A 19475-nucleotide genomic window follows, 5' to 3' on the forward strand; every position below is an offset into this window, starting at 1 on the left:
CTGGATTTTTGAAAATTTTACTTTTTTGTGAAAATATCCACTAAATGAGGGAATAATATGTGTGAGGGTACCCCCAGGAGAGTTCCAAATGTGTGTGGGTAGAATATATATCCCACGGGGGTAAAATTGAAAAAAGTTGAAAAAAAATTTTTTTTGGACTTGGTCATTTTTCCGGCGTTTATCAGACTTGCAGATAGGGCAAATGTCAGTGACCGTTCCAATTTCAGTTCCAGAGCGATGTGCCCAATGAGTCCTTGATATTTTGTCGTTTTCAGCCAATATTTTTGATTTTTGAAAATTTCACTTTTTTGTGAAAATATCCACTAAATAATATGTGTGGGGGTACATAGAATGACATCCATGTTGGCCGTAGCCGTGCAGTGTACATCTTGCGCAATGTATGCATTCCGTGAGCAACCGCTCAAGGATCCATACTGCTGCGAGAGATGTGAGCATATCGTGCTCTTGGAAGCCCAAATTCTGGATCTAAGTGCTCAGATAGCGGTACTGAGGAGCATCGACAACATAGAACGGAGTTTGCTGCTAACCGAGCAGGCACTCAATGGGTCAATACTGGGGGTGGAGCATAGAGGGGAAGTGCAGGCTGAACAGGCAGGGAGCTGGATAACAGTTAGGAGGGATAGAGGGAAGAAGTATAGGAAAGCTGGTTCAGAACCGTCATTATTGGAGCACGACAGATCCTCTGACCGCCGGGGGAGTGTATGCTCCAGTAATGAGCGGTAGGGGGGAAGTGTAGGGCAGGCAAGACAGGTTCTCGTAGTGGGTGACTCTATTATTAGGGGGACAGACAGGGCAATCTGTCACAAAGACCGGGATCGCCGAACGGTGTGCTGCCTCCCTGGCGCTCGAGTCTGGCACTTCGCGGATCGGGTTGACAGGTTACTGGGTGGGGCTGGTGAAGACCCAGCGGTCATGGTCCACATCGGCACCAATGACAAAGTGAGTGGTAGATGGAGGTTCCTTAAAAATGATTTCAGGGACCTAGGTAGGAAGCTTAGGGCAAGGACCTCCAAGTTAGTTTTCTCAGAAATACTACCAATCCCGCGAGCCACACAGGAGCGCCAACGGGAAGTTAGGAAGGTGAATAAGTGGCTAAAGAGTTTGTGCAAGGCAGAAGGGTTTGGGTTCATGGAGAACTGGGCCGACTTCGCGGTCGGCTACAGGCTCTACCGTAGGGACGGGCTGCACCTCAATGGGGAGGGTGCAGCGGTGCTGGGGAAGAAGATGGCTAATAGGTTGGAGGAGTTTTTAAACTAGAGACGGGGGGAAACCAAGGAAATAGGTGGGATGTGAGGCAAGCAAGGGGGAAGGGGAGAAGTGAATATAATGAGGGTGGAGAGGGGGGTGGGGATAGTACAGTTAGATCGTTAGAGAGGAATAGGATGCTAAATAACCCCAAAGTTTTATCTTGCATGCTGACCAACGTAAGAAGCCTGACCAATAAGGCGGATGAGCTGCAGGCGCTTATATCAGAGGAGAGGTATGACATCGTAGGTATAATAGAGACTTGGCTAGACGATAGCTACGACTGGGCGGTAAATTTATTAGATTATAGTTTATTTAGAAGGGACCGGAAACAGGGGAAAGGCGGAGGAGTCTGCTTATATGTAAAGTCATGTCTAAAACCCAGACTAAGGGACGATATAGGAGAGGGAGAAGAGGGGGTCGAGTCCATGTGGGTAGAGATAGAGGGAACTAAAAATAATAATAAAATATTACTGGGGGTCTGCTATAAGCCACCAAATATAACAGAGGAGAATGAGAATCTGCTATTAGGACAAACAGACAAAGTAGCAAAACATAATGAAGTGATTGTAATGGGGGATTTCAACTACCCGGATATTGACTGGGAAACAGAAACCTGTAGATCTCAGAAGGGAAAAAGGTTCTTGACAAATATTAAGGATAATTATCTCTCCCAACTAGTGCAGGAACCAACGAGAGGGAAAGCCGTGTTGGACTTAATATTGACTAATAGGCCTGATAGAATAACTGAGGTACAGATAGGGGGGCACCTAGGTAATAGCGACCATAATATTATCGACTTCAAAATGCCCTTCAGTAGGGTTATCAATAAGGGAACAACAAAAACATTAAACTTTTGGAGGGTGAAGTTTGATCAGCTGAAAGAAAGCCTTCAACTTATTGACTGGGACAAAGTTCTTAATCAAAGGAATACGAATAGTAAATGGGAAACCTTCAAAAGAATTCTGAATACTCAGTGCGAGAGATATATACCGTATGGGAATAAAAGGGCCAGAAATAAGAGGAAACCAATATGGTTGAACAAGAACGTAAAAGGGGCGTTAAATACCAAAAAGAGGCATTCAAGAGATTAAAACAGGAAAACAGTAAGGAAGCACTAATGTGTTACAAGGAAAAAACAAGAACCTGTAAAAAACAAATAAAAATAGCGAAGGAGGAAACAGAGAGACGTATTGCTAGGGAAAGTAGATCAAATCCCAAACTGTTCTTTACGTATATAAATAGTAAAAGGATTAAATCGGATAATATTGGACCGATAAAAAGTGAGGAAGGCAAAATCATAGAGAAAGATGAGGATAAAGCTAATCTATTAAATAATTTTTTTTCGACAACTTTCACAAAGGAAATCGAACTAACAGGAGAAATGAGAAGTGACAAACTTAATCCTCCACTAAGTATGACAAATCTAACCCAAGCTGGGGTACAGAAACGCCTCAGTAAGATTAAAATAAACAAATCACCAGGACCTGATGGCATACACCCACGGGTACTAAGGGAACTAAGTAATGTGATAGACAGACCGTTATATCTTATATTTAAGGACTCTGTTGAGACTGGGTCTGTGCCACTTGATTGGCGACAGGCGAATGTAGTGCCAATATTCAAAAAGGGAGCGAAAAGTGACGCCGGAAACTATCGGCCGGTGAGTCTGACGTCCGTTGTGGGCAAAATTTTTGAAAGCTTCATTAAAGAGGCAATTACGGAGCATCTTGATGCTAATAATCTTTTAATCCCGAACCAACATGGATTCATGAGGAATCGCTCCTGCCAAACAAACCTGATTGACTTCAACGAGGAGGTTAGCTCTCGAGTAGATCAGGGGGAACCAGTGGATGTCGTGTATCTCGACTTCTCAAAAGCGTTCGATAGCGTGCCACATAATAGGTTGGTATACAAAATGAGAATGATGGGGCTGGGGGAAAATGTCTGCAAGTGGGTAGCTAACTGGCTAAAGGATAGAGGGCAGAGGGTGGTTATAAATGGAATATACTCAGATTGGGTAAGCGTCACTAGTGGGGTACCACAGGGGTCTGTACTAGGCCCAATGTTATTTAATATCTTTATTAACGACATAGTCAACGGGATAAATAGTAAAATATCAATATTTGCAGATGACACAAAGTTATGTAAAACAATTAATACAAAAGAGGACAGTGCAGACCTACAGAGGGATTTGGATAAGCTGGGTAGGTGGAGCATTAAATGGCAAATGAGGTTTAACGAGGAGAAATGTAAGGTCATACATATGGGAAGGAAAAATTGAAGTCACCAGTACTCACTGAATGGGAAATCATTGGGGAATTCAGAGATGGAGAAGGACTTGGGCATCTTGATTGATAGCAAACTAAATTGGAGTGCCCAAAGTCAGGCCGCTGCTGTAAGGGCAAACAGGGTAATGGGATGTATCAGAAGAGGTATAGCTGCAAAGGATGAGAACATTGTTCTTCCACTGTACAAAGCACTGGTCAGACCACACTTGGAATACTGTGCTCAGTTATGGGCCCCAATATATAGAAAGGATATAAATGAGCTTGAAAAGGTACAAAGGAGGGCAACAAAATTAATAAAGGGAATGGAGGGACTGCAATACCCAGAGAGGTTGGCAAAACTAGGACTATTCAGAGTGGAAAAGAGAAGGTTGAGGGGGGACATAATAAATCTGTACAAATATGTTAGGGGACAGTATAGATATATTGCCCGGGATTTGTTCAAAAGGAGGGATATTACGGTAACAAGAGGGCACTCACTAAGACTGGAAGAGAAAAGGTTTCAGCACCAGCATAGGAAGGGGTTCTTTACGGTAAGAGCAGTGAGAATATGGAATTCACTGAGTGAGGAGACGGTAATGTCGGATTCACTACACCAGTTCAAGCGGGGACTGGATGCATTTCTAGATACCAGGCAGATTTCAGCATATACTTAAAAATAAAATAAAATAGTAGGTTGATACAGGGATTTATTCTGACTGCTGGTTTCAGAGTCGGGAGGGAATTTTTCCTCAGGTGAAGAGTGGCCAAATCATTTGGGGTTTTTGCCCTCCTCTGGATCAACTTTAGCAATTACAGAACTAACAGGTCGATCTTGATGGACGCAAGTCTTTATTCGGCTTTACAAACTATGTTACTATGTTACTATGTTACACCAGGAGAGTTAAAATGTGTGTGGGTAGAATATATATCCCACGGGGGTAAAATTAAAAAAAGTTGAAAACATTTTTTTTTTGGACTTAGTCATTTTTCCGGCGTTTATCAGACTTTCAGATAGGGGAAATGTCAGTGAGCGTTCCGATTTTAGTTCCAGAGCGATTCGCCCAATGAGTCCTTCATATTTAGTCGTTTTCAGCCAATATTTTGGATTTTTGAAAATTTCACTTTTATGTGAAAATATCCACTAAATAATATGTGTGAGGGTACACCAGGAGAGTTAAAATGTGTGTGGGTAGAATATATATCCCACCGGGGTAAAATTAAAAAAAGTTGAAAACATTTTTTTTTTGGACTTAGTCATTTTTCCGGCGTTTATCAGACTTTCAGATAGGGAAATGTCAGTGAGCGTTCTGATTTCAGTTCCAGAGCGATTCGCTCAATGAGTCCTTGATATTTAGTAGTTTTCAGCCAATTTTCTGGATTTTTGAAAATTTCACTTTTTTGTGAAAATATCCACTAAATGAGGGAATAATATGCGTGAGGGTACCCCAGGAGAGTTCCAAATGTGTGTGGGTAGAATATATGTCCCATGGGGGTAAAATTGAAAAAAGTTGAAAAAAATTATTTTTTGGACTTAGTCATTTTTCCGGCGTCTATCAGACTTTCAGATAGGGCAAATGTCAGTGAGCGTTCCGATTTCAGTTCCAGAGCGATTCGCCCAATGGGTCCTTGATATTTAGCCGTTTTCAGCCAATTTTCTGGATTTTTGAAAATTTCACTTTTATGTCGAAATATCCACTAAATGAGGGAATAATATGTGTGAGGGTACCCCAGGAGAGTTCCAAATGTGTGTGGGTAGAATATATATCACACGGGGTTAAAATTGAAAAAAGTTGAAAAAAAATTTTTTTTGGACTTTAGTCATTTTTCCGGCGTTTATCAGACTTTCAGATAGGGAAATCTCAGTGAGCGTTCTGATTTCAGTTCCAGAGCGTTTCGCCCAATGAGTCCTTGATATTTAGTAGTTTTCAGCCAATATTTTTGATTTTTGAAAATTTCACTTTTTTGTGAAAATATCCACGATATGAGGGAATAATATGTGTGAGGGTACCCCAGGAGAGTTCCAAATGTGTGTGGGTAGAATATATATCCCACGGGGGTAAAATTGAAAAAAGTTGAAAAACATTTTTTTTTGGACTTAGTCATTTTTCCGGCGTCTATCAGCCTTTCAGATAGGGCAAATGTCAGTGAGCGTTCCGATTTCAGTTCCAGAGCGATTCGCCCAATGAGTCCTTGATAATTAGTCGTTTTCAGCCAATTTTCTGGATTTTTGAAAATTTCTCTTTTATGTGAAAATATCCACTACTTGAGGGAATAATATGTGTGAGGGTACCCCATGAGAGTTCCAAATGTGTGTGGGTAGAATATATATCCCACGTGGTAAAATTGAAAAAAGTTGAAAAAAAATTTTTTTGGACTTAGTCATTTTTCCGGCGTTTATCAGACTTTCAGATAGGGGAAATGTCAGTGAGCGTTCTGATTTTAGTTCCAGAGCGATTCGCCCAATGAGTCCTTGATATTTAGTCGTTTTCAGCCAATATTTTGGATTTTTGAAAATTCACTTTTTTGTGAAAATATCCACTAAATGAGGGAATAATATGTTTGAGGGTACCCCAGGAGAGTTCCAAATGTGTGTGGGTAGAATATGTATCCCACGGGGGTAAAATTGAAAAAAGTTGAAAACTTTTTTTTTTTGTTCTTAGTCATTTTTCCGGCGTTGATCAGACTTTCAAATAGGGGAAATGTCAGTGAGCGTTCCGATTTCAGTTCCAGAGCGATTCGCCCAATGAGTCCTTGATATTTAGTCGTTTTCAGCCAATATTTTGGATTTTTTAAAATGTCACGTTTTTGTGAAAATATCCTCTAAATGAGGGAATAATATGTGTGAGGGTACCCCAGGAGAGTTCCAAATGTGTGTGGGTAGAATATATATCCCACGGGGGTAAAATTGAAAAAAGTTGAAAACATTTTTTTTTTGGACTTAGTCATTTTTCCGGCGTTGATCAGACTTTCAGATAGGGCAAATGTCAGTGAGCGTTCCGATTTCAGTTCCAGAGCGATTCGCCCAATGAGTCCTTGATATTTAGTCGTTTTCAGCCAATTTTCTGGATTTTTGAAAATTTCACTTTTTTGTGAAAATATCCACTAAATGAGGGAATAATATGTGTGCGGGTACCCCAGGAGAGTTCCAAATGTGTGTGGGTAGAATATATATCCCACGGGGGTAAAATTGAAAAAAGTTGAAAACTTTTTTTTTTTGTTCTTAGTCATTTTTCCGGCGTTGATCAGACTTTCAAATAGGGGAAATGTCAGTGATCGTTCCGATTTCAGTTCCAGAGCGATTCACCCAATGAGTCCTTGATATTTAGTTGTTTTCAGCCAATTTTCTGGATTTTTGAAAATTCACTTTTTTGTGAAAATATCCACTAAATGAGGTAATAATATGTGTGAGGGTACCCCAGGAGAGTTCCAAATGTGTGTGGGTAGAATATATATCCCACGGGGGTAAAATTGAAAAAGTTGAAAATTTTTTTTTTTTGCTCTTAGTCATTTTTCCGGCGTTGATCAGACTTTCAGATAGGGGAAATGTCAGTGAGCGTTCCGATTTCAGTTCCAGAGCGATTCGCCCAATGAGTCCTTGATATTTAGTCGATTTCAGCCAATATTTTGGATTTTTGAAAATTCACTTTTTTGTGAAAATATCCACTAAATGAGGGAATAATATGTTTGAGGGTACCCTAGGAGAGTTCCAAATGTGTGTGGGTAGAATATGTATCCCACGGGGGTAAAATTGAAAAAAGTTGAAAACTTTTTTTTTTTGTTCTTAGTCATTTTTCCGGCGTTGATCAGACTTTCAAATAGGGGAAATGTCAGTGAGCGTTCCGATTTCAGTTCCAGAGCGTTTCACCCAATGAGTCCTTGATATTTAGTCGTTTTCAGCCAATTTTCTGGATTTTTGAAAATTTCACTTTTTTGTGAAAATATCCACTAAATGAGGGAATAATATGTGTGCGGGTACCCCAGGAGAGTTCCAAATGTGTGTGGTTACAATATATATCCCACGGGGGTAAAATTGAAAAAAGTTGAAAACTTTTTTTTTTTGGACTTAGTCATTTTTCCGGCGTTGATCAGACTTTCAGATAGGGGAAATGTCAGTGAGCGTTCCGATTTCAGTTCCAGAGTGATTCGCCCAATGAGTCCTTGATATTTAGTCGTTTTCAGCCAATATTTTGGATTTTTGAAAATTTCACTTTTTTGTGAAAATATCTATTAAATGAGGGAATAATATGTGTGAGGGTACCCCTGGAGAGTTCCAAATGTGTGTGGGTAGAATATATATCCCACGGGGAGTAAAATTGAAAAAAGTTGAAAACATTTTTTTTTTGGACTTAGTCATTTTTACGCCGTTTATCAGACTTTCAGATAAGCGAAATGTCAGTGAGCGTTCCGATTTCAGTTCCAGAGCGATTCGCCCAATGAGTCCTTGATATTTAGTCGTTTTCAGCCAATTTTCTGGATTTTTGAAAATTTCACTTTTTTGTGAAAATATCCACTAAATGAGGGAATAATATGTGTGCGGGTACCCCAGGAGAGTTCCAAATGTGTGTGGGTAGAATATATATCCCACGGGGGTAAAATTGAAAAAAGTTGAAAACTTTTTTTTTTTGTTCTTAGTCATTTTTCCGGCGTTGATCAGACTTTCAAATAGGGGAAATGTCAGTGATCGTTCCGATTTCAGTTCCAGAGCGATTCACCCAATGAGTCCTTGATATTTAGTTGTTTTCAGCCAATTTTCTGGATTTTTGAAAATTCACTTTTTTGTGAAAATATCCACTAAATGAGGTAATAATATGTGTGAGGGTACCCCAGGAGAGTTCCAAATGTGTGTGGGTAGAATATATATCCCACGGGGGTAAAATTGAAAAAGTTGAAAATTTTTTTTTTTTGCTCTTAGTCATTTTTCCGGCGTTGATCAGACTTTCAGATAGGGGAAATGTCAGTGAGCGTTCCGATTTCAGTTCCAGAGCGATTCGCCCAATGAGTCCTTGATATTTAGTCGATTTCAGCCAATATTTTGGATTTTTGAAAATTCACTTTTTTGTGAAAATATCCACTAAATGAGGGAATAATATGTTTGAGGGTACCCTAGGAGAGTTCCAAATGTGTGTGGGTAGAATATGTATCCCACGGGGGTAAAATTGAAAAAAGTTGAAAACTTTTTTTTTTTGTTCTTAGTCATTTTTCCGGCGTTGATCAGACTTTCAAATAGGGGAAATGTCAGTGAGCGTTCCGATTTCAGTTCCAGAGCGTTTCACCCAATGAGTCCTTGATATTTAGTCGTTTTCAGCCAATTTTCTGGATTTTTGAAAATTTCACTTTTTTGTGAAAATATCCACTAAATGAGGGAATAATATGTGTGCGGGTACCCCAGGAGAGTTCCAAATGTGTGTGGTTACAATATATATCCCACGGGGGTAAAATTGAAAAAAGTTGAAAACTTTTTTTTTTTGGACTTAGTCATTTTTCCGGCGTTGATCAGACTTTCAGATAGGGGAAATGTCAGTGAGCGTTCCGATTTCAGTTCCAGAGTGATTCGCCCAATGAGTCCTTGATATTTAGTCGTTTTCAGCCAATATTTTGGATTTTTGAAAATTTCACTTTTTTGTGAAAATATCTATTAAATGAGGGAATAATATGTGTGAGGGTACCCCTGGAGAGTTCCAAATGTGTGTGGGTAGAATATATATCCCACGGGGAGTAAAATTGAAAAAAGTTGAAAACATTTTTTTTTTGGACTTAGTCATTTTTACGCCGTTTATCAGACTTTCAGATAAGCGAAATGTCAGTGAGCGTTCCGATTTCAGTTCCAGAGCGATTTGCCCAATGAGTCCTTGATATTTAGTCATTTTCAGCCAATTTTCTGGATTTTTGAAAATTTCACTTTTTTGTGAAAATATCCACTAAATGAGGGAATAATATGTGTGTGGGTACCCGAGGAGAGTTCCAAATGTGTGTGGGTAGAATATATATCCCACGGGGGTAAAATTGAAAAAAGTTTAAAAAATTTTTTTTTTGGACTTAGTCATTTTTCCGGCGTTGATCAGACTTTCAGATAGGGCAAATGTCAGTGAGCGTTCCGATTTCAGTTCCAGAGCGATTCGCCCAATGAGTCCTTGATATTTAGTCGTTTTCAGCCAATATTTTGGATTTTTGAAAATGTCACGTTTTTGTGAAAATATCCTCTAAATGAGGGAATAATATGTCTGAGGGTACCCCAGGAGAGTTCCAAATGTGTGTGGGTAGAATATATATCCCACGGGAGTAAAATTGAAAAAAGTTGAAGACATTTTTTTTTTGGACTTAGTAATTTTTCCGGCGTTTATCAGACTTTCAGATAAGGGAAATGTCAGTGAGCGTTCCGATTTCAGTTCCAGAGCGATTCGCCCAATGAGTCCTTGATATTTAGTTGTTTTTAGCCAATTTTCTGGATTTTTGAAAATTTCACTTTTTTGTGAAAATATCCACTAAATGAGGGAATAATATGTGTTAAGGTACTCCAGTAGAGTTCCAAATGTGTGTGGGTAGAATATATATCCCACGGGGGTAAAATTGAAAAAAGTTGAAAACATTTTTTTTTTGGACTTAGTCATTTTTCCGGCGTTGATCAGACTTTCAGATAGGGCAAATGTCAGTGAGCGTTCCGATTTCAGTTCCAGAGCGATTCGCCCAATGAGTCCTTGATATTTAGTCGTTTTCAGCCAATATTTTGGATTTTTGAAAATTCACTTTTTTGTGAAAATATCCACTAAGTGAGGTAATAATATGTGTGAGGGTACCCCAGGAGAGTTCCAAATGTGTGTGGGTAGAATATGTATCCCACGGGGGTAAAATTGAAAAAAGTTGAAAACATTTTTTTTTTTGTTCTTAGTCATTTTTTCGGCGTTGATCAGACTTTCAAATAGGGGAAATGTCAGTGAGCGTTCCGATTTCAGTTCCAGAGCGATTCACCCAATGAGTCCTTGATATTTAGTTGTTTTCAGCCAATTTTCTGGATTTTTGAAAATTTCACTTTTTTGTGAAAATATCCACTAAATGAGGGAATAATATGTGTGCGGGTACCCCAGGAGAGTTCCAAATGTGTGTGGTTACAATATATATCCCACGGGGGTAAAATTGAAAAAAGTTGAAAACATTTTTTTTTTTGGACTTAGTCATTTTTCCGGCGTTGATCAGAATTTCAGATAGGGGAAATGTCAGTGAGCGTTCCGATTTCAGTTCCAGAGCGATTCGCCCAATGAGATCGTGATATTTAGTCATTTTCAGCCAATTTTCTGGATTTTTGAAAATTTCACTTTTTTGTGAAAATATCCACAAAATGAGGGAATAATATGTGTGAGGGTACCCCAGGAGAGTTCCAAATGTGTGTGGGTAGAATATAAATCCCACGGGTGTAAAATTGAAAAAAGTTGAAGAAATTTTTTTTTTGGACTTAGTCATTTTTCCGGCGTTTATCAGACTTTCAGATAGGGCAAATGTCAGTGAGCGTTTTGATTTTAGTTCCAGAGCGATTCGCCCAATGTGTCCTTGATATTTAGTAGTTTTCAGCTAATATTTTTGATTTTTGAAAATTTCACTTTTTTGTGAAAATATCCACTAAATGAGGGAATAATATGTGTGAGGGTACCCCAGGAGAGTTCCAAATGTGTGTGGGTAGAATATATATCCCACGGGGAGTAAAATTGAAAAAAGTTGAAAAAAATTTTTTTTTTGGACTTAGTCATTTTTCCGGCGTTTATCAGACTTTCAGATAAGGGAAATGTCAGTGAGCGTTCCGATTTCAGTTCCAGAGCAATTCGCCCAATGAGACCTTGATATTTAGTCGTTTTCAGCCAATATTCTGGATTTTTGAAAATTTCACTTTTTTGTGAAAATATCCACTAAATGAGGGAATAATATGTGTGAGGGTACCCCAAGAGAGTTCCAAATGTGTGTGGGTAGAATATATATCCCACGGATGTAAAATTGAAAAAAGATGAAATTTTTTTTTTTTTCGACTTAGTCATTTTTCCGGCGTTGATCAGACTTTCAGATAGGGGAAATGTCAGTGAGCTTTCCGATTTCAGTTCCAGAGCGATTCGCCCAATGATTCCTTGATATTTAGTCGTTTTCAGCCAATATTTAGGATTTTTCAAAATTTCACTTTTTTGTGAAAATATCCACTAAATGAGGGAATAATATGTGTGAGGGTACCCCAGGAGAGTTCCAAATGTGTGTGGGTAGAATATATATCCCACGGGAGTAAAATTGAAAAAAGTTGAAGAAATTTTTTTTTTGGACTTAGTAATTTTTCCGGCGTTTATCAGACTTTCAGATAAGGGAAATGTCAGTGAGCGTTCCGATTTCAGTTCCAGAGCGATTCGCCCAATGAGTCTTTGATATTCAGTCGTTTTCAGCCAATATTTTGGATTTTTGAAAATTTCACTTTTTTGTGAAAATATCCACTAAATGAGGGAATAATATGTGTGAGGGTACCCCAGGAGAGTTCCAAATGTGTGTGGGTAGAATATATATCCCATGGGTGTAAAATTGAAAAAGATGAAAATTTTTTTTTTTTCGACTTAGTCATTTTTCCGGCGTTTATCAGACTTTCAGATAGGGCAAATGTCAGTGAGCGTTTTGATTTTAGTTCCAGAGCGATTCGCCCAATGTGTCCTTGATATTTAGTAGTTTTCAGCTAATATTTTTGATTTTTGAAAATTTCACTTTTTTGTGAAAATATCCACTAAATGAGGGAATAATATGTGTGAGGGTACCCCAGGAGAGTTCCAAATGTGTGTGGGTAGAATATATATCCCACGGGGAGTAAAATTGAAAAAAGTTGAAAAAAATTTTTTTTTTGGACTTAGTCATTTTTCCGGCGTTTATCAGACTTTCAGATAAGGGAAATGTCAGTGAGCGTTCCGATTTCAGTTCCAGAGCAATTCGCCCAATGAGACCTTGATATTTAGTCGTTTTCAGCCAATATTCTGGATTTTTGAAAATTTCACTTTTTTGTGAAAATATCCACTAAATGAGGGAATAATATGTGTGAGGGTACCCCAAGAGAGTTCCAAATGTGTGTGGGTAGAATATATATCCCACGGATGTAAAATTGAAAAAAGATGAAATTTTTTTTTTTTTCGACTTAGTCATTTTTCCGGCGTTGATCAGACTTTCAGATAGGGGAAATGTCAGTGAGCTTTCCGATTTCAGTTCCAGAGCGATTCGCCCAATGATTCCTTGATATTTAGTCGTTTTCAGCCAATATTTAGGATTTTTCAAAATTTCACTTTTTTGTGAAAATATCCACTAAATGAGGGAATAATATGTGTGAGGGTACCCCAGGAGAGTTCCAAATGTGTGTGGGTAGAATATATATCCCACGGGAGTAAAATTGAAAAAAGTTGAAGAAATTTTTTTTTTGGACTTAGTAATTTTTCCGGCGTTTATCAGACTTTCAGATAAGGGAAATGTCAGTGAGCGTTCCGATTTCAGTTCCAGAGCGATTCGCCCAATGAGTCTTTGATATTCAGTCGTTTTCAGCCAATATTTTGGATTTTTGAAAATTTCACTTTTTTGTGAAAATATCCACTAAATGAGGGAATAATATGTGTGAGGGTACCCCAGGAGAGTTCCAAATGTGTGTGGGTAGAATATATATCCCATGGGTGTAAAATTGAAAAAGATGAAAATTTTTTTTTTTTCGACTTAGTCATTTTTCCGGCGTTTATCAGACTTTCAGATAGGGCAAATGTCAGTGAGCGTTTTGATTTTAGTTCCAGAGCGATTCGCCCAATGTGTCCTTGATATTTAGTAGTTTTCAGCTAATATTTTTGATTTTTGAAAATTTCACTTTTTTGTGAAAATATCCACTAAATGAGGGAATAATATGTGTGAGGGTACCCCAGGAGAGTTCCAAATGTGTGTGGGTAGAATATATATCCCACGGGGAGTAAAATTGAAAAAAGTTGAAAAAAATTTTTTTTTGGACTTAGTCATTTTTCCGGCGTTTATCAGACTTTCAGATAAGGGAAATGTCAGTGAGCGTTCCGATTTCAGTTCCAGAGCAATTCGCCCAATGAGACCTTGATATTTAGTCGTTTTCAGCCAATATTCTGGATTTTTGAAAATGTCACTTTTTTGTGAAAATATCCACTAAATGAGGGAATAATATGTGTGAGGGTACCCCAAGAGAGTTCCAAATGTGTGTGGGTAGAATATATATCCCACGGATGTAAAATTGAAAAAAGATGAAATTTTTTTTTTTTGTCGACTTAGTCATTTTTCCGGCGTTGATCAGACTTTCAGATAGGGGAAATGTCAGTGAGCTTTCCGATTTCAGTTCCAGAGCGATTCGCCCAATGATTCCTTGATATTTAGTCGTTTTCAGCCAATATTTAGGATTTTTCAAAATTTCACTTTTTTGTGAAAATATCCACTAAATGAGGGAATAATATGTGTGAGGGTACCCCAGGAGAGTTCCAAATGTGTGTGGGTAGAATATATATCCCACGGGAGTAAAATTGAAAAAAGTTGAAGAAATTTTTTTTTTGGACTTAGTAATTTTTCCGGCGTTTATCAGACTTTCAGATAAGGGAAATGTCAGTGAGCGTTCCGATTTCAGTTCCAGAGCGATTCGCCCAATGAGTCTTTGATATTCAGTCGTTTTCAGCCAATATTTTGGATTTTTGAAAATTTCACTTTTTTGTGAAAATATCCACTAAATGAGGGAATAATATGTGTGAGGGTACCCCAGGAGAGTTCCAAATGTGTGTGGGTAGAATATATATCCCATGGGTGTAAAATTGAAAAAGATGAAAATTTTTTTTTTTTCGACTTAGTCATTTTTCCGGCGTTTATCAGACTTTCAGATAGGGCAAATGTCAGTGAGCGTTTTGATTTTAGTTCCAGAGCGATTCGCCCAATGTGTCCTTGATATTTAGTAGTTTTCAGCTAATATTTTTGATTTTTGAAAATTTCACTTTTTTGTGAAAATATCCACTAAATGAGGGAATAATATGTGTGAGGGTACCCCAGGAGAGTTCCAAATGTGTGTGGGTAGAATATATATCCCACGGGGAGTAAAATTGAAAAAAGTTGAAAAAAATTTTTTTTTTGGACTTAGTCATTTTTCCGGCGTTTATCAGACTTTCAGATAAGGGAAATGTCAGTGAGCGTTCCGATTTCAGTTCCAGAGCAATTCGCCCAATGAGACCTTGATATTTAGTCGTTTTCAGCCAATATTCTGGATTTTTGAAAATTTCACTTTTTTGTGAAAATATCCACTAAATGAGGGAATAATATGTGTGAGGGTACCCCAAGAGAGTTCCAAATGTGTGTGGGTAGAATATATATCCCACGGATGTAAAATTGAAAAAAGATGAAATTTTTTTTTTTTTCGACTTAGTCATTTTTCCGGCGTTGATCAGACTTTCAGATAGGGGAAATGTCAGTGAGCTTTCCGATTTCAGTTCCAGAGCGATTCGCCCAATGATTCCTTGATATTTAGTCGTTTTCAGCCAATATTTAGGATTTTTCAAAATTTCACTTTTTTGTGAAAATATCCACTAAATGAGGGAATAATATGTGTGAGGGTACCCCAGGAGAGTTCCAAATGTGTGTGGGTAGAATATATATCCCACGGGAGTAAAATTGAAAAAAGTTGAAGAAATTTTTTTTTTGGACTTAGTAATTTTTCCGGCGTTTATCAGACTTTCAGATAAGGGAAATGTCAGTGAGCGTTCCGATTTCAGTTCCAGAGCGATTCGCCCAATGAGTCTTTGATATTCAGTCGTTTTCAGCCAATATTTTGGATTTTTGAAAATTTCACTTTTTTGTGAAAATATCCACTAAATGAGGGAATAATATGTGTGAGGGTACCCCAGGAGAGTTCCAAATGTGTGTGGGTAGAATATATATCCCATGGGTGTAAAATTGAAAAAGATGAAAATTTTTTTTTTTTCGACTTAGTCATTTTTCCGGCGTTTATCAGACTTTCAGATAGGGCAAATGTCAGTGAGCGTTTTGATTTTAGTTCCAGAGCGATTCGCCCAATGTGTCCTTGATATTTAGTAGTTTTCAGCTAATATTTTTGATTTTTGAAAATTTCACTTTTTTGTGAAAATATCCACTAAATGAGGGAATAATATGTGTGAGGGTACCCCAGGAGAGTTCCAAATGTGTGTGGGTAGAATATATATCCCACGGGGAGTAAAATTGAAAAAAGTTGAAAAAAATTTTTTTTTGGACTTAGTCATTTTTCCGGCGTTTATCAGACTTTCAGATAAGGGAAATGTCAGTGAGCGTTCCGATTTCAGTTCCAGAGCAATTCGCCCAATGAGACCTTGATATTTAGTCGTTTTCAGCCAATATTCTGGATTTTTGAAAATGTCACTTTTTTGTGAAAATATCCACTAAATGAGGGAATAATATGTGTGAGGGTACCCCAAGAGAGTTCCAAATGTGTGTGGGTAGAATATATATCCCACGGATGTAAAATTGAAAAAAGATGAAATTTTTTTTTTTTGTCGACTTAGTCATTTTTCCGGCGTTGATCAGACTTTCAGATAGGGGAAATGTCAGTGAGCTTTCCGATTTCAGTTCCAGAGCGATTCGCCCAATGATTCCTTGATATTTAGTCGTTTTCAGCCAATATTTAGGATTTTTCAAAATTTCACTTTTTTGTGAAAATATCCACTAAATGAGGGAATAATATGTGTGAGGGTACCCCAGGAGAGTTCCAAATGTGTGTGGGTAGAATATATATCCCACGGGAGTAAAATTGAAAAAAGTTGAAGAAATTTTTTTTTTGGACTTAGTAATTTTTCCGGCGTTTATCAGACTTTCAGATAAGGGAAATGTCAGTGAGCGTTCCGATTTCAGTTCCAGAGCGATTCGCCCAATGAGTCTTTGATATTCAGTCGTTTTCAGCCAATATTTTGGATTTTTGAAAATTTCACTTTTTTGTGAAAATATCCACTAAATGAGGGAATAATATGTGTGAGGGTACCCCAGGAGAGTTCCAAATGTGTGTGGGTAGAATATATATCCCATGGGTGTAAAATTGAAAAAGATGAAAATTTTTTTTTTTTCGACTTAGTCATTTTTCCGGCGTTTATCAGACTTTCAGATAGGGCAAATGTCAGTGAGCGTTTTGATTTTAGTTCCAGAGCGATTCGCCCAATGTGTCCTTGATATTTAGTAGTTTTCAGCTAATATTTTTGATTTTTGAAAATTTCACTTTTTTGTGAAAATATCCACTAAATGAGGGAATAATATGTGTGAGGGTACCCCAGGAGAGTTCCAAATGTGTGTGGGTAGAATATATATCCCACGGGGAGTAAAATTGAAAAAAGTTGAAAAAAATTTTTTTTTGGACTTAGTCATTTTTCCGGCGTTTATCAGACTTTCAGATAAGGGAAATGTCAGTGAGCGTTCCGATTTCAGTTCCAGAGCAATTCGCCCAATGAGACCTTGATATTTAGTCGTTTTCAGCCAATATTCTGGATTTTTGAAAATGTCACTTTTTTGTGAAAATATCCACTAAATGAGGGAATAATATGTGTGAGGGTACCCCAAGAGAGTTCCAAATGTGTGTGGGTAGAATATATATCCCACGGATGTAAAATTGAAAAAAGATGAAATTTTTTTTTTTTGTCGACTTAGTCATTTTTCCGGCGTTGATCAGACTTTCAGATAGGGGAAATGTCAGTGAGCTTTCCGATTTCAGTTCCAGAGCGATTCGCCCAATGATTCCTTGATATTTAGTCGTTTTCAGCCAATATTTAGGATTTTTCAAAATTTCACTTTTTTGTGAAAATATCCACTAAATGAGGGAATAATATGTGTGAGGGTACCCCAGGAGAGTTCCAAATGTGTGTGGGTAGAATATATATCCCACGGGAGTAAAATTGAAAAAAGTTGAAGAAATTTTTTTTTTGGACTTAGTAATTTTTCCGGCGTTTATCAGACTTTCAGATAAGGGAAATGTCAGTGAGCGTTCCGATTTCAGTTCCAGAGCGATTCGCCCAATGAGTCTTTGATATTCAGTCGTTTTCAGCCAATATTTTGGATTTTTGAAAATTTCACTTTTTTGTGAAAATATCCACTAAATGAGGGAATAATATGTGTGAGGGTACCCCAGGAGAGTTCCAAATGTGTGTGGGTAGAATATATATCCCATGGGTGTAAAATTGAAAAAGATGAAAATTTTTTTTTTTTCGACTTAGTCATTTTTCCGGCGTTTATCAGACTTTCAGATAGGGCAAATGTCAGTGAGCGTTTTGATTTTAGTTCCAGAGCGATTCGCCCAATGTGTCCTTGATATTTAGTAGTTTTCAGCTAATATTTTTGATTTTTGAAAATTTCACTTTTTTGTGAAAATATCCACTAAATGAGGGAATAATATGTGTGAGGGTACCCCAGGAGAGTTCCAAATGTGTGTGGGTAGAATATATATCCCACGGGGAGTAAAATTGAAAAAAGTTGAAAAAAATTTTTTTTTGGACTTAGTCATTTTTCCGGCGTTTATCAGACTTTCAGATAAGGGAAATGTCAGTGAGCGTTCCGATTTCAGTTCCAGAGCAATTCGCCCAATGAGACCTTGATATTTAGTCGTTTTCAGCCAATATTCTGGATTTTTGAAAATGTCACTTTTTTGTGAAAATATCCACTAAATGAGGGAATAATATGTGTGAGGGTACCCCAAGAGAGTTCCAAATGTGTGTGGGTAGAATATATATCCCACGGATGTAAAATTGAAAAAAGATGAAAATTTTTTTTTTTTCGACTTAGTCATTTTTCCGGCGTTGATCAGACTTTCAGATAGGGGAAATGTCAGTGAGCTTTCCGATTTCAGTTCCAGAGCGATTCGCCCAATGATTCCTTGATATTTAGTCGTTTTCAGCCAATATTTAGGATATTTCAAAATTTCACTTTTTTGTGAAAATATCCACTAAATGAGGGAATAATATGTGTGAGGGTACCCCAGGAGAGTTCCAAATGTGTGTGGGTAGAATATATATCCCACGGGAGTAAAATTGAAAAAAGTTGAAGAAATTTTTTTTTTGGACTTAGTAATTTTTCCGGCGTTTATCAGACTTTCAGATAAGGGAAATGTCAGTGAGCGTTCCGATTTCAGTTCCAGAGCGATTCGCCCAATGAGTCTTTGATATTCAGTCGTTTTCAGCCAATATTTTGGATTTTTGAAAATTTCACTTTTTTGTGAAAATATCCACTAAATGAGGGAATAATATGTGTGAGGGTACCCCAGGAGAGTTCCAAATGTGTGTGGGTAGAATATATATCCCATGGGTTTAAAATTGAAAAAGATGAAAATTTTTTTTTTTTCGACTTAGTCATTTTTCCGGCGTTTATCAGACTTTCAGATAGGGCAAATGTCAGTGAGCGTTTTGATTTTAGTTCCAGAGCGATTCGCCCAATGTGTCCTTGATATTTAGTAGTTTTCAGCTAATATTTTTGATTTTTGAAAATTTCACTTTTTTGTGAAAATATCCACTAAATGAGGGAATAATATGTGTGAGGGTACCCCAGGAGAGTTCCAAATGTGTGTGGGTAGTATATATATCCCACGGGGAGTAAAATTGAAAAAAGTTGAAAAAAAATTTTTTTTGGACTTAGTCATTTTTCCGGCGTTTATCAGACTTTCAGATAAGGGAAATGTCAGTGAGCGTTCCGATTTCAGTTCCAGAGCAATTCGCCCAATGAGTCCTTGATATTTAGTCGTTTTCAGCCAATTTTCTGGATTTTTGAAAATTTCACTTTTTTGTGAAAATATATACTAAATGAGGGAATAGTATGTGTGTGGGTACCCCAGGAGAGTTCCAAATGTGTGTGGGTAGAATATATATCCCACGGGGGTAAAATTGAAAAAAGTTGAAAAAATTTTTTTTTTGGACTGTCATTTTTCCGGCGTTTATCAGA

The sequence above is a fragment of the Phyllobates terribilis genome, unplaced genomic scaffold, assembly GCF_046119375.1.
Source record: "Phyllobates terribilis strain yellow unplaced genomic scaffold, ASM4611937v1 Scaffold_12__6_contigs__length_324123572, whole genome shotgun sequence".
NCBI classification, from domain to species: Eukaryota; Metazoa; Chordata; class Amphibia; order Anura; family Dendrobatidae; genus Phyllobates; species Phyllobates terribilis.